The sequence below is a fragment of the Neodiprion pinetum genome, chromosome 2, assembly GCF_021155775.2.
Source record: "Neodiprion pinetum isolate iyNeoPine1 chromosome 2, iyNeoPine1.2, whole genome shotgun sequence".
NCBI lineage: Eukaryota > Metazoa > Arthropoda > Insecta > Hymenoptera > Diprionidae > Neodiprion > Neodiprion pinetum.
In genome coordinates this window covers 27,251,125-27,276,954 of record NC_060233.1, presented here as the reverse complement: position 1 = coordinate 27,276,954, position 25,830 = coordinate 27,251,125, and the positions used below count along the sequence as shown (strand labels likewise).

The window sequence follows — 25,830 nt, the reverse complement described above, 5'->3', positions numbered from 1 at the left end:
TCATAGCCACCTGGCGTTCTCAGATGAAACTAACGTCCGCCCAGCGGCAACCTCCTCGTATAACGTCAGAGACGGACTGAGTTACCTATAGATAAGCACAAGTCCGTGCTCGTTGAACACTGATTGTGAGCGAGTCATCAATTTTTTTTCTTCATAATTTCAAACCGAAAATATGTTCCAAATAATGAAAACAGAATGCTGTCAAAGTTTGAGCTCTTATTATTAATATTTATAGGTGCATCGTCGCGATTTTCTACTTATAAAATGCGAAATTTTTATTTTAAACTTTAGAATTTTATAATTTTTCAACGCATGAGTGTACTGATAAGATCAGAACGTATTTGTGTAAGGAATTAAACGATCCACAAAAAAGGTATCTTATTAATTTATGGTAAATCTACTTTTCCAAAAGTTATTTAAGGTCCCTTGTTGACCTTGACCCCTTTAATGTATCCCAATTGTTGCTATAAAATTTTTAAATCGTCAACTTTTCCGAAACAATCAGGTCGGAATCAAGTTCGTTCAACTTTTGACTCAGTTGAATACAGTCAATTTGATTGGGCAAATAATTAAGGGCGTTGCCTAGCCGGAAAGCGCGGGCTACTACGAGAGAGAGAGAGTAAAGAAACAAGTGAGACGGAGCAGCCGAGCTGTCGCCGGAGTGGGGCGGGTGACGCGATTAGCCTCCACCACCACTCACGGGCATTCGGTTTCAAATACTTTTAAACAGCCCAGTATGCCGCGCTCGGCACGACGCAGCGCCTGATGAATAATAGGAAAAAAAAGTAGACTCCTTTCAGATTCCACTTGAAAAATTTACTAGTAATACAGAATTTAATAAGGAACCCGAAACTATTTTTTTTATAATTCGAAAACTTGTCATTAATGAGGTAAATATCGTCAAACATTTGAATTGTTTATAAAAATTGGGATTTTCAATAATGTTCAACATTGCATTTTTTTTATAAAAGCTTATTCGTTCACCTTCCGAATGCACTGTAAATGATGTCTTTACGTCGAATAGAACCGGATATATGCCCGCTCCTTTTGCATCAAAATTGAATGATTGTCTCGTAACTTTCGAAAACAAACATAATTCGGACGAACATCAAAATGCGTGTCGATTCTTTGTACCTTTATTTCGTGTGAAAAAAAGTATGAATAGATTGAAAAAATACGAGGTAATTTTTTGATTCACGTGACGTAGAATTCCTTATACGTATGTTGATATAGATATACATTCTTAATATTTGAACGAAAATTATATACACCGGCGTCCGTATTTCTACGCAATGCGATCACGTGACTGGCAATAGTCTAATAGCCGGTATTCATAGTCAGGTTCGATTTGCAGGACTGTCTTGAGTCAGCTCAAAGCATAGCTTGATCGGCTGAGAGCTGTTCCTAATACAGTCTCGAAAATAATACGTAACTATTTATGAATACCGGCCAGACGTCGTCACAGGTCATTTTAAATTGAAAATTGCAAGAATAACTGTTAGCAAATTTATGATATAACAACGAAAATATCATCAATCTTCCAGGTCTCACCACGTGGAGGTCGCTATCAAACAGAGACCCACCTAACCCGTCCGTACCTCCCAACCATGATCGGGTTTGCACCAAACAAATTCAAAATGATAAAAAATAATACAAAATGGTAAAAGTAAAATTAAACTCGTTTAAACTTGATAAACATAATCACGAAATCTGTATGGAAAGGATCTCATAGAAATTAAATTGAAACAGTATAAGTGAAACATTACAGTAATCTTGATAGAGGAAATTGATATCATAACAAGGCATCGAGCATTGTATACATTATATGGCTAGATAAATTCTATAGAAAGCGCAAACTATGGAAAGTAGTACGTCACGAGTGCAGGTCACAGATAGTAATGAAAAAATAGGCTATAGAATATTTACACAATATATAGGTATACACGCAGTTTGGTCAGACTGCAGAAAGTATTCTTGGAATGAATAATCAGATATATAATTATAACGATATGACTAGCAAATTTTTGGCACAGTAATACACATAAGTAACTAAACATAAATCACAGAAATATTGCACGTAAGCTATACACAAAGCTATTATATTTATGTACATATGTACATATATTTATATTACAGTTCTTTGTCGTCTGTCGGTCGTGAATTTACTGTTTCTTACACGCGGCCTTATCTGAGCTTCGATGATTTGAGGGGGTTCGCGGATTGAGAGTTGTCGGGCGCGTCTAGAATCTACGATCTCGGGTAACAAACAAAAGCGAAAGAAATCTGCTAATTTATTCTCCATTTTTTCGGTCCAGAATTTATCGTCACGTTTTATTTTATCAAAAATCAATCCCTTTGGCGTCCAAACTATAAAATAGCACCACTTCCTATTCGTAATATGTAGAAGACCTTGGACCTGATACATGTAATTATGAGAAAGCTTTAACTTGGCTTTTCCACCGATTATTTTTGTCTCAATATTAATTCTGTATCCCAAAAATTTATCGAGCGAGCGTAGCGAGCGAGCAAAATTTTTGAATGATCAAGCGAAATACCACAAAAAGTACTGATATCCCCAAAAAGCATTTCTGGTGCAAAAACCTTTCGCCGAGTACATTAATGTGACAGCCATCCACAAAACAGCCACCTACAAAACTGTCATCAAATCAAATACTACTGCCAAGCATAATTTAGTTAGAAACTAATGATGATTTTGATATACTGTAACTAATGATGACAAAAAAAAAAATTGAAAAAAGAAAAATTTTTTTATTGAAAAAAAAAATTGGAGATAGTGGTACATGGCGGGCCTTTTTAAAACAAGCACAAGAAAATACAAGTCGAGCTATATCAATGTTGTAATGGCAATATAAACATGGGCCCGCCAAGTACCACGTACTCCAATTTTTTTTTTTTTTTTTTAATCAAAATTTTTGTTTTTTTTTCTTTGAATTTCAATTTTGATTTCAATTTTTTTTTTTGTCATCATTAGTTATAGTATATCAAAATCATCATTAGTTTCTAAATAAATTATACTTGGCAGGAGTATCTGATTTGATGACAGTTTTGTAGGTGGCTCTTTTGTAGGTAATGTATACATGTATGATTACCCCAGAATTACGACAAGTTTATTTCTAAAAACAAAACGCGCGTATTTTAGTGGCCTAATACGTACGCGCCGTATTTACTTCGTATGGAACATTCTGCCAGATACCTTGTAATTTTACCTTGGATACTTAGGTAGTCACAATAAGTGATGAGAATATTCCTTATGATCGACAAAGTGTAAACACTAATACAAATTGCCGAATAGTGATTTCGATCATTTAACCTGAACACGTAACAAATTGATGACATATTTTAGCGACTAATGCAAACCGAGCTAGTACCACACGTCACAATGCATTCTAGTTTATATTTTCGTATGTATAAAAGACTTGAGAATGAATTTATACTGCTATTATGAACAGCAATATCGGCTCTTGAAAGTACCTTCTTACAATTAGATTAAAGCCTTGCGATTGTTCGTACTCAAGTGTTTGAATCTCGAAGTCGGAGAGGATGCGACATTAATCATGTGAATAATTCGCTTTACCTAATTTTTTCCTGAAATTTGCCAAAATCTTTATGCCGGGTCGTTTCTCCTTCTTCAAAGACAGGTTCCTTCTCTTCTTAGCCATCGCGGGAATAAATACTGACTCGAAATAATAAAAAACACGGTAGAAAAACACAAGCAAAAATAAAAGCGCGGAACAGTATCCACGTGCCGAGCGACGAGGATTCGAAGGAGGTGGTGGTGCTAGCAGCCGCCCGCCTTTTGCTGTTTTATGCTTCGTGATTTTCCTTCTCATTTCCTCATTTTTGAAGATAATCAGGTTCTTAGGGAATCATTTTGAAGATAAAGAATAGATCTGTGTCGCCTGTTTTGCCGAATTTCGAACAAAAATTCACTGTCCGCTGTGTCTCACTTCAAAGATAACGTACTTTCAAGTACGTTTTTCGCAAATCCGAAAGCGAAATCGAAAATTCAGCAAAACAGGCGACACAGATCTATTCTTTATCTTCAAAATGACCCCCTAAGAACCTGATTATCTTCAAAAATGCGGAAATGAGAAGGAAAATCGTGAGACTCTGTTCGCGCGCGCTCTTCGAGGCATAGGCAACGCCCTTAAGGTATTTAATAAACTATTATATTCTCTTCTAGGAGCAAAATAGTTACAGTAATTTGTTTTGAATTGAAAAAACTGGAGAAATATTGAACATTATACAAGAAAAATTTAGCAATTTTTAGAGACTTGTAAAACTGTTTGAAAAAGAACACGATGCATTTAAAATATGCAAAAATATTTCAGTTCCTTTGTTAAAAAATACCGTGTCTATATGAGAAAAACTCACCAATTTCTCTGCTAATATTGTCGATTTTTTTCGCCTAATCTCAATCCAAATTTCGACATAAAATTCGTACTCTCATTGAACCTTTGTGATTATTGGCGTAAAATTAATCCCGTGAATTAATCTCGCAATTGATAAATTCGAATACCGTACATCATCGGTGTCTTCCCCTCGTATTTGCACGGATTTCTATTATCCGACCGTAAAGAGATCCTTGGGGGTAATTCCATACGGCTGATAGTCGGCGACGTAAGTGACACCTGCGGTCGTGCAGGCAAACGCTAAGACCATAAGCCCCACTAAATATTCGGTAAATCCGTGAACGAAGTCTCAACACTCCACCGTCGATGCATAGCGCCAACTGGCTTCTGGCCAAATGAAATGTATATCCATTGTAAACCCCTAACCCCGACCACTAATACTCACACTTGCGTTACACGACGCGTACTTAACGCGCCAGTTCCGTCTCTACGTGATAAAAGTTCAACGGTTGGAAGTTGCCCGCTTAATTTTGTTTTTCTACTTTGCTAATTCTTTCCAGAAAGCCTAACATCATCCTCCGCAAAGGCCTAAAGGATGCGGGAGTTGTCCAGAAGCTTTAAAAGTTTGCCAGAAGACATTCGCGGTACGCTGGGAAAAATTTCATTGATTATTGCAACGCAAGATCAGTTTCTGAAGTTTTGAGGTTTACTCTACTTTTTTAGTTGAACAAGGCTTTAACGTCAATTTATTCTTGCACAAGCATTAAATTTTCGCAACAGTTACAAGAAAATATGGCAACAGTGATCGTAGTGAGAAAGAATAGTAACGGATACTAGAGTTTCCGGTAACAGTTGAAAAACTGATTTTCATTTCCTACCTGGAACTATATTTTTCGATTGGGGTAAAAAATGAAAATAGTTAAGGACGCTCAGTCCGCTCGGGTAACCGGAACTAAAAATTTCTCTCAGTGTAGTCGTTTTGAGAACGCAAATATAATTCTCGCAGCATTGTTGAGTTTTTGGTACACGATCAAATGCTTGTTATCGTTTTCTCAGGTGAAAATAGAAAACGAAACATTTCCGTACATTCGTCATCCTCTTTTCATCTCGACAAAATCCTGAACATGTACCGACTATCCACGACCCGCGACTTCTTGACAGACCCTGACTTCTTGTTGGGGTGAAACTGATTAGCACCGAATCCATTGCGTACGGGGCGACTCATGCGAAGTCACGAATAATACGTGCAAGCAAATACGCAGTTTATACTAACGCGTCGTGTGTTGGGTTGGGGCTGCGCCAGATGGGGATTTCCGGTAATCCGCCATTATCGTTAGCGATGATATACCCCGATCACAGCGATCACTTTAACCATGCCATAAAAGCGCTGCAGGTCGATTCGAGAGTGATCGTCACCTCCCAGTGAGGACTTAGCAAAAAGCTTTCCAAGTTTGCAGGTGTTCCGTATGAATAGAAACGATGAATGTTTAAGCGAGGGTCAGTGAAATTCTCACCGAACTTGATGAGAAAATGGGAAAGTATTGCATGTAGGCAAATGTTCCCGAAGTCTCGGATACAGATAAACATATCATTTTCATTCATTTTCAAACTATATTCGATTCAGAATAATTGCCGAAACTTTTCTTTCCATACAGTAATATTTCGTTTTCAACGTAATTCTGATCGTGAGTACCAGTTAGCCGTTTCATCATCATCTTTATTGCAGAAACAAGTATCACAGTCATTGGTTAATGATAATTCCTCTACTGGAATTGTAATGCTCAACTTCGACTACATAAGAGCCATTTTCAATCATTCGATCACGGAATGTAGAGTGAAATATTTTCAAACATTCACGGTTTTTTGTGCTCTAATCAATCGCGAATCTGTTGACACAACAGTTTTCTATCGACAATTGTGCCTAGAGATGGTTAATCCGGTTAAGTTAGACCTTAGGTCTCTCACTTTTGTCTGATACAATCTATAACCAAAAGACGAAAAAAGCGTCTGTACCAGTTTCCTTCGCCTGTGTGTGATCGATTATAAATGCTAATAACAAAAGCGGATGTATTAATGAAACGAATGTTTTAACCCTTTGTGGTACAGCGTTTCATGTATGAGACACCTTTTTCAATGGGTTGTTCAAGATTTACATTCATATTTTGAGTGACTGAACTTATAAGATGTCAATGTTGAGGTTTTAAGATGGATTATGATAATTGCGCGAATATAGTGAGCGCTATAAATAGAAAAAGTGTTGAAAGTGCATGTTTATACAGAATAAATGTAATCGTAGGAAAGTTATGGGAACTAGAAAGGTTGAACTCGGCAATTTTGTGTTTTTCCGGTCGCTGAAAACGAATCCGATGTAAAAATTTGAAAATTCAATATAAAGGACCCAACATGGCGGACTGAAAATATAAGAATTGATCCGATCAGCTCGAAATTTGTTACTTGGGGGGGGGTTCGGGATCGCTGACAACGAAATTTCAAGCCATTCCGATCACTTTCATATTCTCAGTCCGCTATATTAGATCCGCCATCTTGAATTTTTGAAAATTTCGAAAAACATACGCCGAAAAAAGTTAATTCAATAGCATCTCCTAGTTATTTCCATATATCTGCATACGGAAACCGAGATGCGATGATTCGAAGCTCCGAAGGGCGGGCAAGGCGAGCGGGGCGAATCTCTTCGGTTGATGAGGGCTGGGCTGGCACAATACGTGGATTACACATCGAACCATGACTACCACGGAGCAGTCGGTAATGCCCGTTGTTGGGCACTATAGCCCCGAGAATTTTCTTCTTTTATACGCTGAAAGGTTTCTTTTACAGTGCGAAAGAGAGAAGAGAGAAGAATCGTTCGAACGAGGTAGCTCTTCGTCTACCGACGTCATTGATGCACACCGCCTGCTTACCCTGCTACACAATACACACGCGAGTACATATATTGCCGTAAACAGGGCGGATTTTTTTCAAGACTCTCTTGTTGTGCATGTACAAAAGACGAGATATTAAAATGTGCTTTCGCTCCTTACGCGCATTCCGCTTATACCAGACAGTCTATTTTCACCATCTGCTTTTATGCGTTTCTGAAAAAACTACACTGAGACAAATTTCTCGTTGAATTTAGTGTACAGTATTTGGATATTTTAATTTTCCGATTTTGTTCTCACGAAAATGCAGTCCTGGGTAGAAAATGATTATGAGTTTTGTTTTGTAGTTAGAGATCTAGTATGCGGTATTGTCATTTTTGATTATGGCCATTCGTACTATATTTTCTTCTAACTACTGCGAGGATCTGATGTTCGTACGACAGTAAAATTTAAGGCCTTACTTGCATGAACAATGCGGTAAATCAAACAAAAAAAATGTTATACTGTCAACTATAACAACGCTAAATAGTTGTGCCACATCTCCTTTTAGTTTCGCAAATTCTTGAACCGTTTGTTTAACGCAGCCCGATTTACTATAACTTTCCAGTAACTGTAACAAGTAAAATTTGTCTCAATGAAGGTCATAAATACCCTTGACCCAGACTTGACATCACTAGTTGCTAAAAATTGTCTGCTACAAATGAACCGGAAGGCGAATCAGGCTAAAGAAGGTTCTCATATTGGGTCGTAGCCGACTTTTCACCCTGGAAATTTCAATCCCCATCTTTAGTCGTTTCAGAGCTCTGTCAAATTGTTTGTCTGATTGTCTCCCAAGCCCGCTAAAGGTAACCACGTGCGATTTCCAATATACGTTGCACTGCCATCAAACATGAGTACCGCCCACTTTAAGTTTCATTAAACTTAAATCTACACTAAATATGAGTGTGACCCATAGTGTTCAAATCTCCGATGCAACCTATAAATCCAACATATTTATGGGTGTTTAAATTTTACTTCGCAAGATCATCTGATTCATCTCACTGTGTCTCACTTTATTCGAAAACAGCGTGCAAAAATGGAAAGGAAATAAGAACGATGAAAAATTGGTAGGTTTGTAAAATCACTATCTCGTACAGTTAACAGCCAAAGTGTTCGCGAAGATTTTTTAGCCGACAAATTTCATAGGTCTAAACATTTCTGCGGAGTCTTTTGGTTCCAGAGTTGTCTGCAGTCAATTTTCGAGCCGACGCGACACGAAGAGTTTTGATAACGACCGGGCTAAAGACCAGCGCTAACTTCACTCTCGTTATGCGTCTGACAACGAGTGGGTGCAGTAACGACATCCATAACCAAAGGAGCTATCTGACTGGATCAACGACGTCAGAAAATGCGTGGGCATTTAGTGTGAGTCAAAGACGGGTCATTCTCTCAACATCCTCAATTGGGGGTATAGCTCAGTGGTAGAGCATTCGACTGCAGATCGAGAGGTCCCCGGTTCAAACCCGGGTGCCCCCTAATTTATTTTTCGTCAAATAACTTGTGAATAAGCCCGGGTACTCTTAGATTCTTCATTTTTAGTCTCATGAAACAGCGTTGGCGCCAAATTAATATCGAGAAATACACGTCAGTGTGAGCGCGGTTGCATATCATCAGGCTTAAGGCGAGTCGCGATTAGGGAATGCATCGAGCTTGTATAATGTACATATTTTTGTCCGAAGCTCGCGCAATGAAAAAATAATTTATTGTCAACCAGAAAGATCACGTCAAATAATAAATCTCGGGAAAAATTATTAATGGTAACTTGGTGCAATTTTGTATCTAATGTCCAGCTGAAATACAATATTAACACGAACTTCAACGAATGAAATATCTTGGCACATATCGCGATTACCTTATATAATCAATTTTTCCAATCAAATCATCACATTACTGAGAAAACAAATTTTATTCCAGATTCAATCACGCGAAATTTAATGTTATTTAATTTATTGAAAATTCATGTGAATGAAATTGGTATGTGTCTTACGATAACTTTGAACAATTTGGATAAAAAGTTGTTTTTCGTTTCATTTTGTAGAGCTGGTGTTATACACGTTTCGATCGAAGTTATTTCTCCATCCGCAATATCGTTATCGACTTTCAAGTTTTTTAATAATTCTACACATCTCAAACAACGCTTCTCTGTTTTCCACAAGTCAGGATTGATATTAAAAATAGAAAAATGTAATTGATTTTCAATAAATTAATTAACATGTGGTTTTGAAAAGTCTGAAATAGCATTTTTTTTTCTCTTGATAATAATACGACGATTTGACTATTACTTCAGGCCTCACGAATGTACGATTTTTTTAAAAAATCGCACCATCTCACTATTTAGAAGTTTTCAGAGATCAGTTTTTTCGCGCGGTCTTTAGGATACCGAAACATATGCCCATTACATGACAGGAGTTCGAAAACAAACGAACCGAACAAAAAAAAATTGAACATCCTAACATGTCCAATCTAGTACCAAAATTACTGAAATCAAAAAAAAAAAAAAAAACGAACAAGTCGGAAACTGAAAGATAAAACCAAAGTTGATGCATTTATATTTTATCGATAGGATATACCTTTTTATCCAACAATAAAAATTAAAAACTGGAAATTGAATTAAAAAAAGAGTTCAGTTGATAATACGTTGTTGAAAAAATCACATATTGTTGTTCCATTTGAAAAACATAATTCTTCCGTTGAGCCAATTTTGAATTTAAACCTTCGTCTCATTTATACCTAAATTTTTTCATTTCATTCGACTTCACGCCCCCGGTACGTCCTTGATTCAAAAATTTTTTTTATACCTTTCATCGTCCTTCTCGGTGAGGAATGAGTCCGAATATTTCACAGAAGTATTTTTTTAGACGCAGAAAAGTAGCCTTACGTATTCAAGAATTTGGGCGAATGGCTCCTTGCAGTTTCTGCCGCGGCGGCTTGGCACGTTGGAATATATGAGGCAAAAAAAAAAACAAGAAATGACAAAAAAGGGAAAGTAATAATTCCCAAGCAGTCCTTGCTGCCTTCCACTCGGGTCGCGAGTTAATCCATCAACCGAGGCCAGCACCCCACGGAAACTCGCGCGAAATATGGAGCAAAACACAACTTCCACCCCCGTACCCAACTCTCTGCTGCATCAGCTCCGTAACTGCAAAATGACATTGACGCCATGCTGCCTGAAACTGGTCCGAAAATACTGCTTTGTGATGCACACGATTCGTGCATGATATTTTGCAAAAAATTTAATGATTTTTGTGCCTTTCGTCTTTTATGAATATCGAGACCCAGGAAAATTATAGGGGTTTATTTTCGCAAAAAGCATCAAGTTGTTTTTTTACGGTAGGACATGAGAGTGTTGATTGTTAATAACCTTTATGGTTATTCTTAGATGTTGTAGATTATTCCTTTCGAATTGTATTATTTTTTTCCCCAAACGAATGAGTGATGTTATTTTTTTTTTAATAATAATGAATGTCATATATTGTATAATATGACTTCTTTGTTTTTATTGCGGAGGCAAGTATACGAAATTCTCTGAAAATGTTAAGATAAAACTGTGTAACTAATAACTTACCCCAAGGCCGTATTTTTGTACACAAAACCGAGGCAAGATGTTGCAGTCTGTTTTGATCTGGATTTTTTTAAAATTTAATTTACACAAAAAATACGTCGTTTTCACTAATGAATTTGCATCATCCGACAAGTTCCAATTGGTTCCAGTTTATACCGATACTTTTCTTTCGAGGTGGGGGTGAAAACGCATAAAAATCAAAATCGATGTAAAAGGATCACGGTATCTAATTTTAAAAGTCGCCAAAATCTATTGCATTGAATTTGAAATGTAAAAAATTTTGAAATCATATAAAACAGATTCTGGCTTCTATTTTCTAATCTTTCTACATTCCTCCTGCCACCCGGAAATATTAATTTTCCAAATGGCTTCTCAGGTATTCGCTTCAGATCTTTAAGTAAAAGAATCACTTTGACCGCGTCAAACTGGACACCACAAACCTAATGTTCTGTTTATATTCTATCCTTTAATGACTACGCTGTATCTCGCTCAACTTGACACAAAACTCTGTGAGATTTTCAATTTGACGCAAAAAAATTGGCCGAACCAATGAAAAACTTATATCGCAAATTCTCTAGTATTCACCCTCTCAGATTGAGTCGAACAACAATGGCAGTTCTGGAAAACACCAATGCATTGGCAGTATTGTCATTTGAAACGATCAGCCAAATGATTTCCGGAAACCATGGCGATTCCATTTTGATTTCTATTCATTCTCATTTATTTATTTAATTTTTTTCATTTTCCACTCTTTGGTTTTCAGCATAGAAAAACTTCAACTGATACATGATCATTTATTCCAAAAGTTTGAAAGAACGATTAATTGATTTTCAATCACTGACGATCGTTAATGACAATAAAGGCCATACAAATTTTGATGTAAAATTAAAATTTGATTAAGAAAATTTGCAAATTCTACCGCATGTACCAAAATCATGCTTCAATAGAGGTTTTTTTCGGTGAGTGAAAACTCGAGCGAAAAAAGTTTCCCACTTCCGAATTGAAGTCAGTTAATATCAAGTACCTGTCGTACAAGTTTATATGAAATATTTTTTCGCAAATTTCAAGAATTCATTCAAATTCACCACAAGTAGAAAAATCGAAAACTTTCGGAAAAATTTCATATCATACCGACGTAAGTTCCGTATCAGTGTACAGATATCAACATCATGCGTTATACATCCGCACGACTGTATGAAAATAATATATCAATGTATGGCTGCGAGTTTAATAACTTACGCGCTATACGTTGCTGTATTGGAATTGCGAACGCGGCAATTCCTCCCTTCGCTTCCTGCTATCCTCCGATTCCCTGTCATCATCCTCCTAGCCACCATGGCCCTGTAACGTTTTTAATAACAATTAAGTATGAAATAAAAGAGACCTACAAGAAAAATGCACAAGATAATTCAAGACAGTGTCAAGAAAAGCAGATTATTCGTTCGTTCATTCAACTTTCATTTGTTATAGTAACTAGAAAAATTCGGTAAAACAGGCATAGTTAAAAAAAACTGTTTGAATATTTTTGGAATTAGGAAAAACGAGGTACGCTTAACCATTTTGCGCTGTTGTCGATACTTTTTTGGTAATTGCAACGTAAAATCAGTTTCCGAGGTTTATTCTACTTTTTTAGTTAAATAAGGCTTTAACGTAAATTAATGTTGCACGAGCATTAAACTTTTGCAACAGTTGCAAGAAAATCTAGTTACAGTGATCGTAACGAGAAAGAATAGTAACGGATGCTAGATTTTCCGGTAACAGAAAACTAATTTTCATTTTCTACCTAGAAATATATTTTTCGATTGGGGTAAAAAATGAAAATAGTTAAGGACCGAGCGGTAACCGGAACTAAAAATTTCTCTCAGTGTATCAAGTTTATCATATAACATAAAATGAATCCTTTCTACTCGTTTCAAGTCAACAAACTTGGCTTGATAGTTCTAAATATCAAATATAAATGGACAGCAGTGTGTATGAATAAAAGTATAATTAAAGTTTAAAAAAAAACTGACAAGCATTGTAAATAGAGAAATATATGTAAAATAAAGCAATGACAAGGAATAATATTATTATGTGCTATTTAGACCGTTTAAAATGATTTTTCATTCTCTTTCCTTTTTCTTTATATTAAGCGTTGAACTAAATGACTGTTGATTGATTACCTGATGAGGATTTTCTCATTAAAGTACACTTTCGGTATTCATATTACACTCTCGGAATTTACAGTCTCGCACAGATTTAAATTGGACCGTCTCCTTCAAGTGTTGTGAGCCTACTGCCTCACTAATCCGCTCGGAACTTCTCACTATTTATTTTGAATCGAATACATCGTCACAGCCTCTGATTCTGATTGGTAAATAACTCTGACTTTGTCGTTTGTCTAGACACGAATCGTGTTTTCGGCCGAAGAAATATCAGCCCAAAATTGGTAAACAGTTTTTCGTCCCTTGTACTTATAAGTCATTCCATGTCAAACCGAACACATTGCAGGTGAAATATGAATCGACAATTTTAAATTCTAAAATTAATCGTCGACGGCGAAGTAGGTTCGAAAAATTCAACCAACGAAATTTACAGCCGAATAGTAATAAACCAAAAACGTCACGTGACATTAATTTGAAGGGTACTTCACGATATTTTGGATAACTTTTTGTTTATTTAATTATCGTTATCATCTTTGAAAATGATTGATTTGGGGAAAATTCGTCAACACCCTAAATATGAGACGTCCTACTTAGCATATACAGGCCGCCTAGTTTGAAACGGAGACGATTATTAATTTGTCAGAATCGGAAAAGAGGTTTCCAGCGATTTTCTTCATGATCGCGTGAAAAATCTAAAAATAGTTTCCCATTTCTCGTTGTTACCTTGTATTTATAACAATGCTCGTTATATCTGTCATACTTCTCCACTCCAGATAAAAACGTTTGTAAGTTGATTCATCTATTGTAAAATGTGCATTTTTTTTTTTAACCTTAGAAAATCTGAACTTTCTCCAAACACTTCTGTTCTGTCTAAGGATCAAAATAGAGCAAATATTCTTTCCAAAATTGACTAAACAATTATAAAAAACGTATTCACGTACTTAATTAATTGCTGCAAAATTAGAGCATTTTGCTTGAACGAATAACAGCATTAATTTACGTATATTCTCAAAATCTTCTTCTACACAAACTGACAATAATTCTATTACACTACTCATTACTTTTACCTTTGCTAATTATTTTCCACAATTAATATTCGGTTAATAAACTGGTTCACTGAAATGAAAGAGAAATATTCAGACATGCGTTAGGTTGTAACGAGCAAGTTTTGCGCTACATATCACTAAACTCTAGTGAATTCATGATTGCTCTGCTATGAGAATTTAAGCATTGAAACAAGAGCAGCACTATTTAATTATTTGAACTTACTATTTGTACTTACAATTAGTTGTTTTCATTGCAATGGACAGTTAAACGTCCAAATTTATAGCTGTATTAGCTTTTCAATTTCCGTTAGTCGTACGAATGAAAATAAAAAAAAACTATCAGCAGGTGAAAAATGCTCGTACAACTACGATATACGTATCTTTAATGAGTAGTTCCTAATCATCAAAATATTATTCAAACTGCAACAGTTCCTATTAGTAATGGCAATCCTGGTAGTATTTTACCGTTCCCAATGACGTTTCCACGGAGAAGGTGTCCAACATTATAAGAATAAATATAAGTAAAAAATAGTTTTGATTTAATTTCTCAGACAACATTTTTAGCTGCTTCGTTGTTGGTTCCTTGCTTTTAAAAAGTTTGCTAACCATAATAACGGAGCGTAACAACCTACAACACCACATTCATCAACGAAGTCATGTTTTTTTAAATTTTTGTGGGTTTATACCCACCAGTTTTTAATTCTTCAATAATAACAGGATATAGGTATTGGAAAATGTCATCATGACGTCAGAGCCTGGTTCTCGGCGCCATTTTATCACCACACAACCTCAGTTTTTAATTTTAATGAAGGCAAATTGTCATTTTTGGGGTTTTAATTTACCCATTTTACATAAATTAATTAATTTTCAAGCGGGAAACATGCACATCCAAAAATCAGAAGACTATCGAATCAAATTCGGTGAAATAATGTTCATTTCGTAGAAACAATGATTCATTTATTGCAAGCGCCTATGCAATGGTATCTTGAAGTCAATTTGAAGTGTCCGCTTTCAATTTTCAACTACACATGATTGTTTAAAACTGAGAAAAGTGATATTTCATTCTATCATTCAATAACTTGAATTAATTGTGGCAAATACAGCAGCTCAAGAACTCTTCCTTGGTTCCACTCAAACATATCTTCATTTACTTGGATGGAGTTTTTTTTTTGTTTTTTTTTGTTTGAAGTAGCTATACGTATGATCCGATGAAAAAAATAATTTTCTCAAACGAATATCGCAACCTGTCTTGTGAAACAAATTCTTGTTTCAACATATCACACATTTCTTTGATCATAGTTATCATTGATTATGTCGGACAAACATCACATTGAGCCAAATATACTATCTGGCAATATCGTTGATATTTCAGCAAGCGTAGGATTATTATTTCCAATCTCTCGGTACTTTCGAACCGACATGTTCAGCGATTAAGGTACTATTCTTTCACGAACTAAATGAAATTTGTTGATTCAAGCGAAGTTTTTGTTCCAAAATGAAATAACTCTGTACTTGTTTGAAATGCATCGAACTCGAAAGCATACAGCATACGAATCAATGCATCAATATTTTCGTTTCAACTAAAAAGTCGTTGCCCTTAGCGAGAAGTTGTTCGAAGCAAATAAACTGGAAGTCATAAAAAAAAAAAAAAAATAGTTGTTTGGTTCGATAAATTTTTTTTTCAACGTACACATATCACGTCCACGCATCCAAGCCCATATGACAAAACGGACAATTTGTGCTACAATGTAGGGATCGTCAATTCCAGAGGCTTGTGCTCGAAGTACACAAGGAAGTATTTACTACGCGAATATCGGGAAGAATCGCCGCATTCGAGCGTATGTGCTGCGTAGCAGTAAGCAGACGTGGGTTACACTCGTATGGCATACGGGACATGCACGTACGTACGTAACGTGTAGACGTATAATATCGCCGCCCTACCCCTGCAACTCCTGCAACCCCTGCAACCCCTGCATAGCGTCACTCGCCCACATATATCAGAGCTATACGAGCTCTCGTGAAAGTAAACTACCCGGCATAACGTCAACTTGGTTCAATTCACCGCCAGCTAGCGTCCGAAAATTAAATTTCCACATGAGGCATTACGGTTATTCTTTCTGTCCTCGAACCGACGATGCATGATATCTAATATCCGCGTTAAGGGCTCGCAATTGAGTATTTGAATGAAATTTTTTTATTTCATACTCTTGTAGATTGGAAAAAAAAAAAAATACTTTGGACGTATTTTTTATTTTTTCGATCGAATAAAAATTGCCATTAATATAACAGATCGAAAACTATAACATTGCGACGTCACCGATGTCGAGATATATCTATATATATTGAAATCAGTGAAATTCAATCACCTGTAACGTGAGAAAATTATCATTTTTAACGAAAAACAAAAAATACGTCCTCGTCATTTTGGCTTGCACTGCATTACGCACCCCTAAAAATGGAAAAAAATATTTCGTTCAAATACTCGATTGCATGTATGTGCATTGTGCATAAGTCCAGGCCTTATTCCTTTTATCCGTGTTTCATGTTACGTAATTCTTTTTTCATTTTTTCCCACTTGCGTGTCATTATCTTAATTTTTTATTCCCAGTGTCTCGTAAACATGAGTTTAAATAACTACGATCACAATCATAAGTTCTTGTTTGATTACCGAAGAACGGTATTATTTATACCTGAAAGCTTGATCTCTGTTGTTCTCTATGCTTTTCACACCTCAAAGCATGTATTCGGGTTGAATTTTCCTAGGCGTAGGTACCCGATTCGAATACGCTTCGAGTCGAAGATTTTGGTAAAAAAAAAGAAAAAAAAAAAAAGAACCGTGTCGCGTAACACGACCAGCTTTTTTTCGTTCTGCAACAACAGAGATCCTTTCAACAGAAAAATCCTGGGCCTTTGCTTACCTGCCGAGGTTGGGATCAATATAGGGGATGACATAGCGAGAGCTCATCTTTAAGCACCACCCCTAAAAGCGCGGACCAATCGAATCCCTCGCCACCCCAAACAGCCGGCCAATCCCGACTGCGCATTGATTTTTTGCGCCCTTTTTTTCCGAAAGCGAATTTCACGAGGATATAAAATAATGGAGTGGTTTGCCACGATGGCGCGACTGGTTCAGCAACCGTTTCGTCTTCGAGTCCAGACCAAGCTCCGTTTCCAAATTCGCGGGCTTTTACCCTGTTTTACATGCGCACCTTTTGCCCGATTCTTTTGTTGACTGGCGTTATTCTGTCACGTGTGGAATTATGTCGCGTTTTTTTACTTCATGCCTGAAATCAATCCGTCGTACACGTGCGACAACATGCGACGTATCCACATAAATATGGATGCTCGCAATCAGTGATCAGTGATTGGACTCATGAGCTCGTAACCTTGCGTTTTGTGCGAAGCGGATTCGAGCAAAATACTCCCTTTCACTGCGATGACGTGCACTCGAGCTATTGTATTCCACGATACGTAATTCTCTTACATAACCCAGCGTTGATCACGCAGCTTTGTTATTTTTTCTTAAAAATTGTATTCATCGATTGACCATAAGAGGATCTGTATCTAGAGTTATTAAATTATGCCATTTCATTTGACGCTAAACGTGGTCTATACTGAAAACGTTCTCAATCTTTTATCCAATAGCTATTTAAACTAATTCTTGATAATAATCGAACGTTTATACGATTTTGAAAAAATATTTCTTCGTCGGCGTCGGTCTCAGAATTCTGAGTTACGTGGCGTATTCTAATTGACCAATTTATTTGGCGGCATTTAAGCGATCGAATGTCCTTGAGTGCGTACGTACGTCACGCGTCTCCGACTAATAAAACTGCAATGAAGTGCAACTGCATACTTCTTGATTGTCAATTCATCGCTATGAAGATATGCTTCTAGATTTTTTACATCTCGCTATTCTACTATTCACCTGAGCATTATGTCCGAGTTGATTTGAAAACATTTCCGGAAATTTACGGGCGTCATCCATCGTAACCAAGCAACTGTTCGTGTAATAACGATTTGATTTCGACACAAGACGCACTACGTTACATTAAATTAATCATTATGTGCGATTGATTAGCTGTGAATATCATTTATTCATGTATGTACAATAATGAATGTACAAATTTATACACTAGTCGCAGGCGCTGCTGTAGCGTGACCGATTCATTTGGTCGATAAGAAGGAACATTAACCGTATTGAAAAATGAGTAAAAAAGAAACTGATGACGAAGGAAAAAATATTGATGATGCTAAGTTGAACGACTAAGGCATGACTCGTGTTTTGTTGCTACTTGAACGAAATAGAGTTGTTTCAAGATTTTATTTTGTGTCATTGTTGGGAGATTATGAGAAAGTTCTAGTTCTAGTTCTAGTACCAGAGCATATCTTACAAAGATATGGGTGTAACAAAGTAACAATGAAATTAATTTGCATACAACTTTTAAAATTTTCGACACAAACGGAAATGAAAAAATCTGACCAAATCACTTCCAAGTCTCCTACTTTATGCACGTATGAAAAGCAGACAATTTTTCCTTCAAACTTCCCTATTGCATCTGCGGTAAGTTCGAGCCTGGGCTCATCGAGTAACCGTATTCTCTGACGATGAGTTCTTGCGGCATCCGCGTCGGCCAGTAGGAAAGAAATCTTCTTTACCGACCGGATCGAGCCGCGTTATTCGGCCGTTAAATGAACAATGATAGGTATTCAGATATTTCTGTCAAACAAGGTGATGAAAACATGCACTGAGAGAAATTTCTATTTCCGGTTACCGCTCAGTCTTTAACTATTTTCGTATAATTTTTTAGCGGGAGTATGTCAATTATATTTCGTCAAAAACCTTCCCTACTGAAAATATTCATGTGGTAAATCATAAAATGTTTTTAAAAAAATTCAGCACGCAATTTATTACATGATTCAAATTGTAAATTCGACAAAATATAGAAGAAACCACATAATAAATTTTAAAAACCACGAATTATCAGTTATACTAGATAAGAAATCATATGGTTCACTACGTAGTTGACCACTTATATAGTTCAATATAATATTTGACTATAGAATTTTTGACCTAGTATAACTGATTCGTGCTTTTGTAATTTTAAATTATGTTATTTCTTACATACTTTAACGAATTTGCACATGAACGTTTTCAGTAGAGTTTCTGTACGGAAGTTGAACAATTATCCTGTGACTCGTGTCATGGATTATTATTACGACCGCATTATGCACACCGCAGGCGGTCGGTCGAATTTCGATAAGCAATCAAACTAGTCTTGATAATTGTAAGATGAACCGATCAGTTGATCATCGTGTATTCCAGTGGTAATAAATCGAACGTGCGCGTAATTGACTGAGAATATTGCATCTGCATAGATAAAGATCTCCTTTATCTCTGATGCACGCGTGACGCAAATCGATACGTGAAGCGTGTTACAACGCAAAGATGCAGCGAAAAAGGTATGCAATCAGCGATACACGGCAGCTCGAAGTGATATCGTTGCAATCACTTGATAGAGCAGATCAGTTTGTACTTCCGTTATTCTGACTGTTTCTTCAAATTCAAAGAGCATATCTGTTCGTACTTCGGTTATTCGGACCGTTTCTTCATAACCTTTTTGCAGATAGTCGGCGCTTGTAATACGACAGTTCTCAATCCTGTTCGATTCTATAAAAAGTATTTATTTCCGAACAATTTAGGGTATACCTGGGTCTCCCTCTCTTTCTGTTGCGAGCCTCCCCTTTAATCAAGTGTACATGTAGCGATATTTCCAAAATAGATTAGGTTCGTAAATGAATGGAGAATTGTTGGACCAGAAAGAAATAGGATCTAGGTTTCATAAATCGCAGGCTGATAAATAATAAATATCAAATCTCATTCAATACAAAAGGAAATTGAGGATTTAATTATATGATCTTTTAATTTATTAGAGCCCCGGATTCTGTAATATTAAATATCTCACAATTCTGTAATTTTACCTGTGTTTCTTTGATCAAATAAACGGAGATTACATAGAAACTCCAAAGGTTGTTACCTCTAACCCAGTTCTATCAGTGCAAGTATTTCTAACACCACATGTTAATGAATGAGAAATTTGAATTAGGCCCGAGGAAATGATTCCAAACGCCCTGAGATTTTTCTCTGATCTCCGGTTAAAATATCTACTGCTTTTCGCAACTGGCACCCAACCGTGAAAGAAGACCATGATCTGGCCGAAGCGTTTCAGGTTTTTATAAATATTCTGATCTTCACGACTTCTGCATGCGAGAATAAAGTTCGAAATAAGTGTGTCCGCTTACAGATCCTGAAATACTGATACGAGAGACAAAATCGCACCATGTGCTAATGAAAAAATTGAGAGAATCTAAACGTCGCGGGGATGTGACGTTTAGCAAGGGAGGCTTCGAAAGAGAACGAATTACGATGCGGGAAAAGAGTCTGCGAAGCGATCCGTGTGATTGGCTTCGGTTTTATTGTAACTACCGCATTCGAGGTTCGCGATTGCTGCGCCTTCGCCGGACTCAATATTGACCACGAGGACAGTCCTGAGACCGTAAATTTCAGCGAATAGGTCATACTTTCCGAGGGTTTCGTTTAACCGGTGATATACCGATGATACGGATACCGCTACCCGATTGTGACGGAATACGTACGACCTGTTCGAGACCAATCGAAGGGTCCAGAGTCATAGACTGAGCGGTCGGAATAGATGAAGGAAGAAATACACAGAGAGAAGCTTCTGCTGTATAGAATATACCGGGACAATCTCTTGAAACTTGAAAATCAACCGCGCATGCGCCAAATAATTAAATCTCATTGGTCGGCAAAATCTTCCCGCAGCGATATTCTTGTCTGCGATGCAGGCGGGCCAACGTAAGCAAAATGTGTACGTTTGAATTTTCAAAGAGCACAAGCATTAAATTCCGATCGTTCATTGAAGAATCACCTTTCCGACCCAGCAACAAATGCTTCCCAAACCTTTCCGAGTCACTGTCTCAATTATATGAGGAGTCTAACCTCGAAAATTCGTATCAACTACATCGCCGCCAGAAAGAGTTTGACAACTGAAACTCGGGATGGCCAGCCTGGACGAACAGCCGATAAAACTCGCGCATGCGCAGTTGATTTTCTAAATCCAGAAATTGTGCCAGGTACACTGACAATTCGAATGGCCTGGCATGTTGAAATGAAATTTGTCACATAAAATATGAAACATGCTTCAATCACACCTTCATAATAACTACAGATTCAAGTGACACGATAACTTTTTGAGTTGAATTAAATTAAATTAATTCTTCTAAGTAAGCTGAATTTTTTTATTTCTAATTGATGTCTCAACTCGGATGAATTTCTTTATTCCAACTTAATTCACTTCAATTCGAGAATTTGATTTCATTTTTTTTCTCGATATGTTGCAATAATTTAGGTGAGTTTCAAAAACTTTCCAATCATTCTTTCGTATTCCCCGTCAATTTAATTTAATTTTTTAATTTCAATTTGATTTTGCTTTCAGCACAAAGAAATAATTCTGGCACGAATCCAAATTAATTCAAATCGATTTCACTTAAGTTTCTACAATTAATTTATTTCTCAGTAAATTCTCGTTATTTAAGCTAATTTTAAATAGTTCATTTAATTGTCGTTAACTCAAGTGAATTATATACAATCTACAATCTTACTGACACATCGATTCAGATAATTATTTCCTCCTTGATATTTATACCCAATTTACTCCGACAACGCTGCCGTAACGTTCCCTTTTTGAACCTAGGTTACATTAGCTAATAACATACATAGTAAGAATTAATGATAATGATCATTCCCGTAATAATTATTATTGGTTACGAGTATCGATTTTTAACTAATTTTAGTTTTGATAAGTCCAATATGTTCCATCGGAAACTCGATTGGAACGCGTGTACATATTTCTGCATGACTGGATTTACAAAAACGCGAACTCCGATAGTCGGTTCGACGATGCGTAAGTTGAGTAAATATACAGGTGCTCCAAACCTCGAATCAGGTATAATTGTCAGCCCTATCTCTGTACTCTTGCTTTCATGCCGAAGCAGATAAGAATATAAATAGCTTTGATCAGCTGCATTTTCACCGGGGATGAAACGTCGATTTCAAGAAGTAATTCCAAAGAAATAAAAAAAAAAATTTTGATCCCGACTAGACGTTTCGTCGAGGAAGAGGCCCCGGGGGGATTCGAACCCCCGATCTCCTGTTTACTAGACAGGCGCTTTAACCAACTAAGCCACGGCGCCGTTGATGATCACTCAGAAAGTTTTATATATGTCTCAAAGTTTGATTTACTTGAGCAGCAATGAGCACCCATATTTTAACGAAAGTAAAATAATTCTACTGCACGGCAGTTCGTTATCGGGTGCGGGTAAAAAATCAGAATGATCAGAATTTCGAACATAAATATATCGAAAACTCACAATCACGAAAGAACAAAGTGGTGAATCTTTATTAAGCCAGAAATAATGAAAATGGAATATAAAAGTATCGAAATTTGAAGTTATAGAATTTAGATTACACAACTGGTGAAAATTCCAAAAGGCCATTAGCAGAATGACGCAAATGCGATTGCTCACAAACGCAAATAAATAACATTCAAATTTACATTCTATCAAGAAAATTCTCTCGTAGATTAATGATTCGCACATCCGTATCTCATTTATTAGACGGCATTGCTGGTCTTACGGGCTTCTCGTCGGAAGCAAGGATTCAAAAAGGGTAAACATAACATCTACACACTCAGAATTGGGCAGCAGAAATTACTTTCGTCATTTCATTACCCGTAAATTACAATTACTGTGAACAACTGTAATATTTAGTAACTAATTACAATTGCGGGAAATAATTATAAATTTTGATTTACCAATTACAGTTAGTATAAACAATTGTAATTTTATGATTATCAACTACAATTACTCGAAATAATTGTAATTTTTTTGTTGTCAATTAAAATTACTTGAAAAAATTGTAATTTTTTTGCTACTAATTACAATTACTTGGAACAATTGTAATTTTTCTGTTATCCATTACAATTAATGGAAATGATTATATTTTTTTTTCAAATTTCAATTGTTTTTCATAATTTATTTAAACAAATTACCTTTGGAAACGTAATGTCGAATTCTCAACATAAATTCAAATTCCGAAAACATCGGGAACTTCATGGAGCTTACATATTCACATTGACTGGTCAAGCAAATTATTTAAACAAATTAATTTTTCAAAGTAATGTGAAATCCTTGATCAGCTACCCAAAAAACTTTGGTAACCATAGCCCATTCACATATTGACTGTAAAAGACTCGTTCCGATCACACCATTTGAATACTCCAAAAACGGAGTAAATTTATTTGTCTATTTGTTATTATTTCACAGGAATAACGTTAGAGAAAAAAATTCAATTGGACCACATCGTGTGGTTTACAATTACTCAAAAGAATTTTAATAATGTCTGATTTAATTACAATCACTGAGGATAATTGAAATGACTTCTGATTAAATTCCAATCACTGAAAGTAATTTTGATAAACTTTGATTAAATTCAAATTACTCAATGTAATTTTAATGAAATCCAATTCAATTACAATTACTGGAAATAATTTCGATGGACTCTGAGTCAAATACAATTATCAAAAGTAATTTCACTGAACTCCGATTCAATTATTATTACTGAAAATAATTTTAATGGAATTCAATGTCATTAAAAATTATCCTTAGTGATTTGTAATTGTTAATTTTTTATTACAATTTTGCCCAGCACTGCTACACACTACAGTCTCCTTATACATCGTGCATGCAGAGAAGAAACTTCTTACTCACGCAAATAAATAACCTTCGTATGGATCGTAACGTAGAATTTTCGTCTATTCGAATTCATAAATGCGAAGAATGAAGAATCAGAACGGTTAAAACTCCGAGTAGTAATCTCATAAAAGGCTCGTAATATAGAATTGCAGTATATCAGAACCGTCAGAATGAAGAATCGCAATATATAAGAAGAGTCGATAACTCATATCATATTAGAAGCCAAGAAATATAAGTTTATGATAATATAAGTTTAATGACATAAAAATATCGAAGAATTTGTTTGATTCTGTATATAAAACATTTTACAAGTCAAAATAGATTATTTGGATGGACTCGGAATGTGAAATTCTGTCGATAAAAGCCATCTATACCGTTATTTTCGGAATCCTGATCTTTCCGAATTGTACGATTCTGAATAATGACCCTTCTACATTCTGGATATCTGTTTTCCGCCGTTTCTAGACGACCAAGTTCTAACTTTTATTTCTATAATATTTGGACATTTGATGATATGAGATTTTCTACAAATTTAATCTCAGGAATATTGACTCTATACGTTATTAAATTCTGCTTCTGAATTCTCGGATTAACATTTTCTGAAGTAAGTGGGTTCGGACAACAGAGCCCTCTGCTAAATACATTTTAGGTAAACTGCAGCTTTTTATCGGGCACCATCCGGTACTTAAAATTTCTGATAGAATTTGTTCTCTCACATTTGTTATTCGAGTTTATTAAAAATGATGAAGTGAGAAAAAACATTAAAATTTCAAACGTTGGATTGGAGGCGCCGGGTATCGATCCCGGTACCTCTCGCATGCTAAGCGAGCGCTCTACCATCTGAGCTACGCCCCCGATAACAGGCCAACTGACAATTGAGAAAATCCGGTCAATCATTCTTCCGCAGTGATTCTTTGCATTGTGCCGTTGGGTCTTTGATTACGGTTGTTATCAATTTGCCTTAGAAATAAAGAGGAAAAATGATCCTATATTGTAAAGGATGTTGGAAAACGACGGATTCAATTTTTCGTACCTGCTCCGTCTGTTTCTATTAGTGAAAATTATACCGACTTGTTAGGGTATTTATCCTCGATTTACGGATCACGAAAAAACAACATACGTTCTTGTGACAATATTACAAATTTTACTGTGTAACAGAAATTTTAAACTAGGTATTTACAAGCCGGAACGTTTAGCATTTTCGACAGTAAGCATTGCGTCGTTTAAATTTCTCACGAAAATTCTCTCTCGTTTTAGGATCCATCTTGAAACGAAACTTCGCTAAGAAAGCATGCAAAACTGAATACCAAAACTAAACCATACGAAATACCTGTCTCTGAACACAATTGTTTTTTTTCCATTTACTGCAGATTTAATAATAATTTTGAACGTGATTTTCGATTTTTTTTTCCAACTTTCAAAACAAGTTTCACTATTAGCAACACATCTTCCCCAAGGGTTATTTCAAGTAATAAATATGGGTATAAGTTAGAAGTACATATTTCACGCAGCGATGCGTAATGTAATCTAATACTCTGCACTGACAATGAGAAAAGAGTCTTGTTTATAGTGAACACGATTTATTTACTGTTAACAAATCGTATATTTTAATGTGGTGAAATAATTATTTAGCTATAGATACGAAATTGCGGATTTGTATTATATACTTCTTTGTGTGAAATGAAGATTAGTTAATAGTTAATAAGTCATCTGTTTCTTTAGAAACAGTATCCTGTTATATAAAACAATCGAACACAATGTTCAACTACTTAAATATCGGTAACGAATGAAGATTTGTTAACAGTTAATCAATCGTCTACTTCATCGAAAGTCGTATTTAGTGACGTCAAAGTACATACTCGTTGCCTCGTTACCGTACTACGGATGAAGCCGCTGTCACTTTTTCCAAACCGAGTCACTCTGGAACGGTCGAAAAGCTCACGTCGTTCTTGGCGC

At 36.0% G+C, this 25,830-nt stretch overlaps 1 protein-coding gene and 3 non-coding genes across 4 annotated transcripts in view; 1 reads left to right on the top strand and 3 right to left on the bottom strand.

Moving 5' to 3' along the window:
• Lim3 (Lim3 homeobox protein) overlaps positions 1 to 13,122 on the bottom strand; it is a 113,577-nt gene extending 100,455 nt beyond the window's left edge. Inside the window, exons 1-2 of the mRNA XM_069133344.1 lie at positions 13,013 to 13,122; positions 12,090 to 12,191 (exon numbers count right to left, since the gene is read on the bottom strand). The gene's annotated coding sequence lies outside the window, so the exon portion shown is untranslated. The remainder of the gene's footprint in view (positions 1 to 12,089; positions 12,192 to 13,012) is intronic.
• TRNAC-GCA (transfer RNA cysteine (anticodon GCA)) lies at positions 8,693 to 8,764 on the top strand. Its single transcript has one exon. It is a non-coding gene; the product is annotated as a tRNA-Cys (tRNA).
• Positions 13,123 to 22,240: 9,118 nt separating the features above from the next.
• TRNAT-AGU (transfer RNA threonine (anticodon AGU)) lies at positions 22,241 to 22,314 on the bottom strand. Its single transcript has one exon. It is a non-coding gene; the product is annotated as a tRNA-Thr (tRNA).
• A 2,342-nt stretch (positions 22,315 to 24,656) lies between these two features.
• Positions 24,657 to 24,729, bottom strand: TRNAA-AGC (transfer RNA alanine (anticodon AGC)). Its single transcript has one exon. It is a non-coding gene; the product is annotated as a tRNA-Ala (tRNA).
• Positions 24,730 to 25,830: the final 1,101 nt, after the last annotated feature.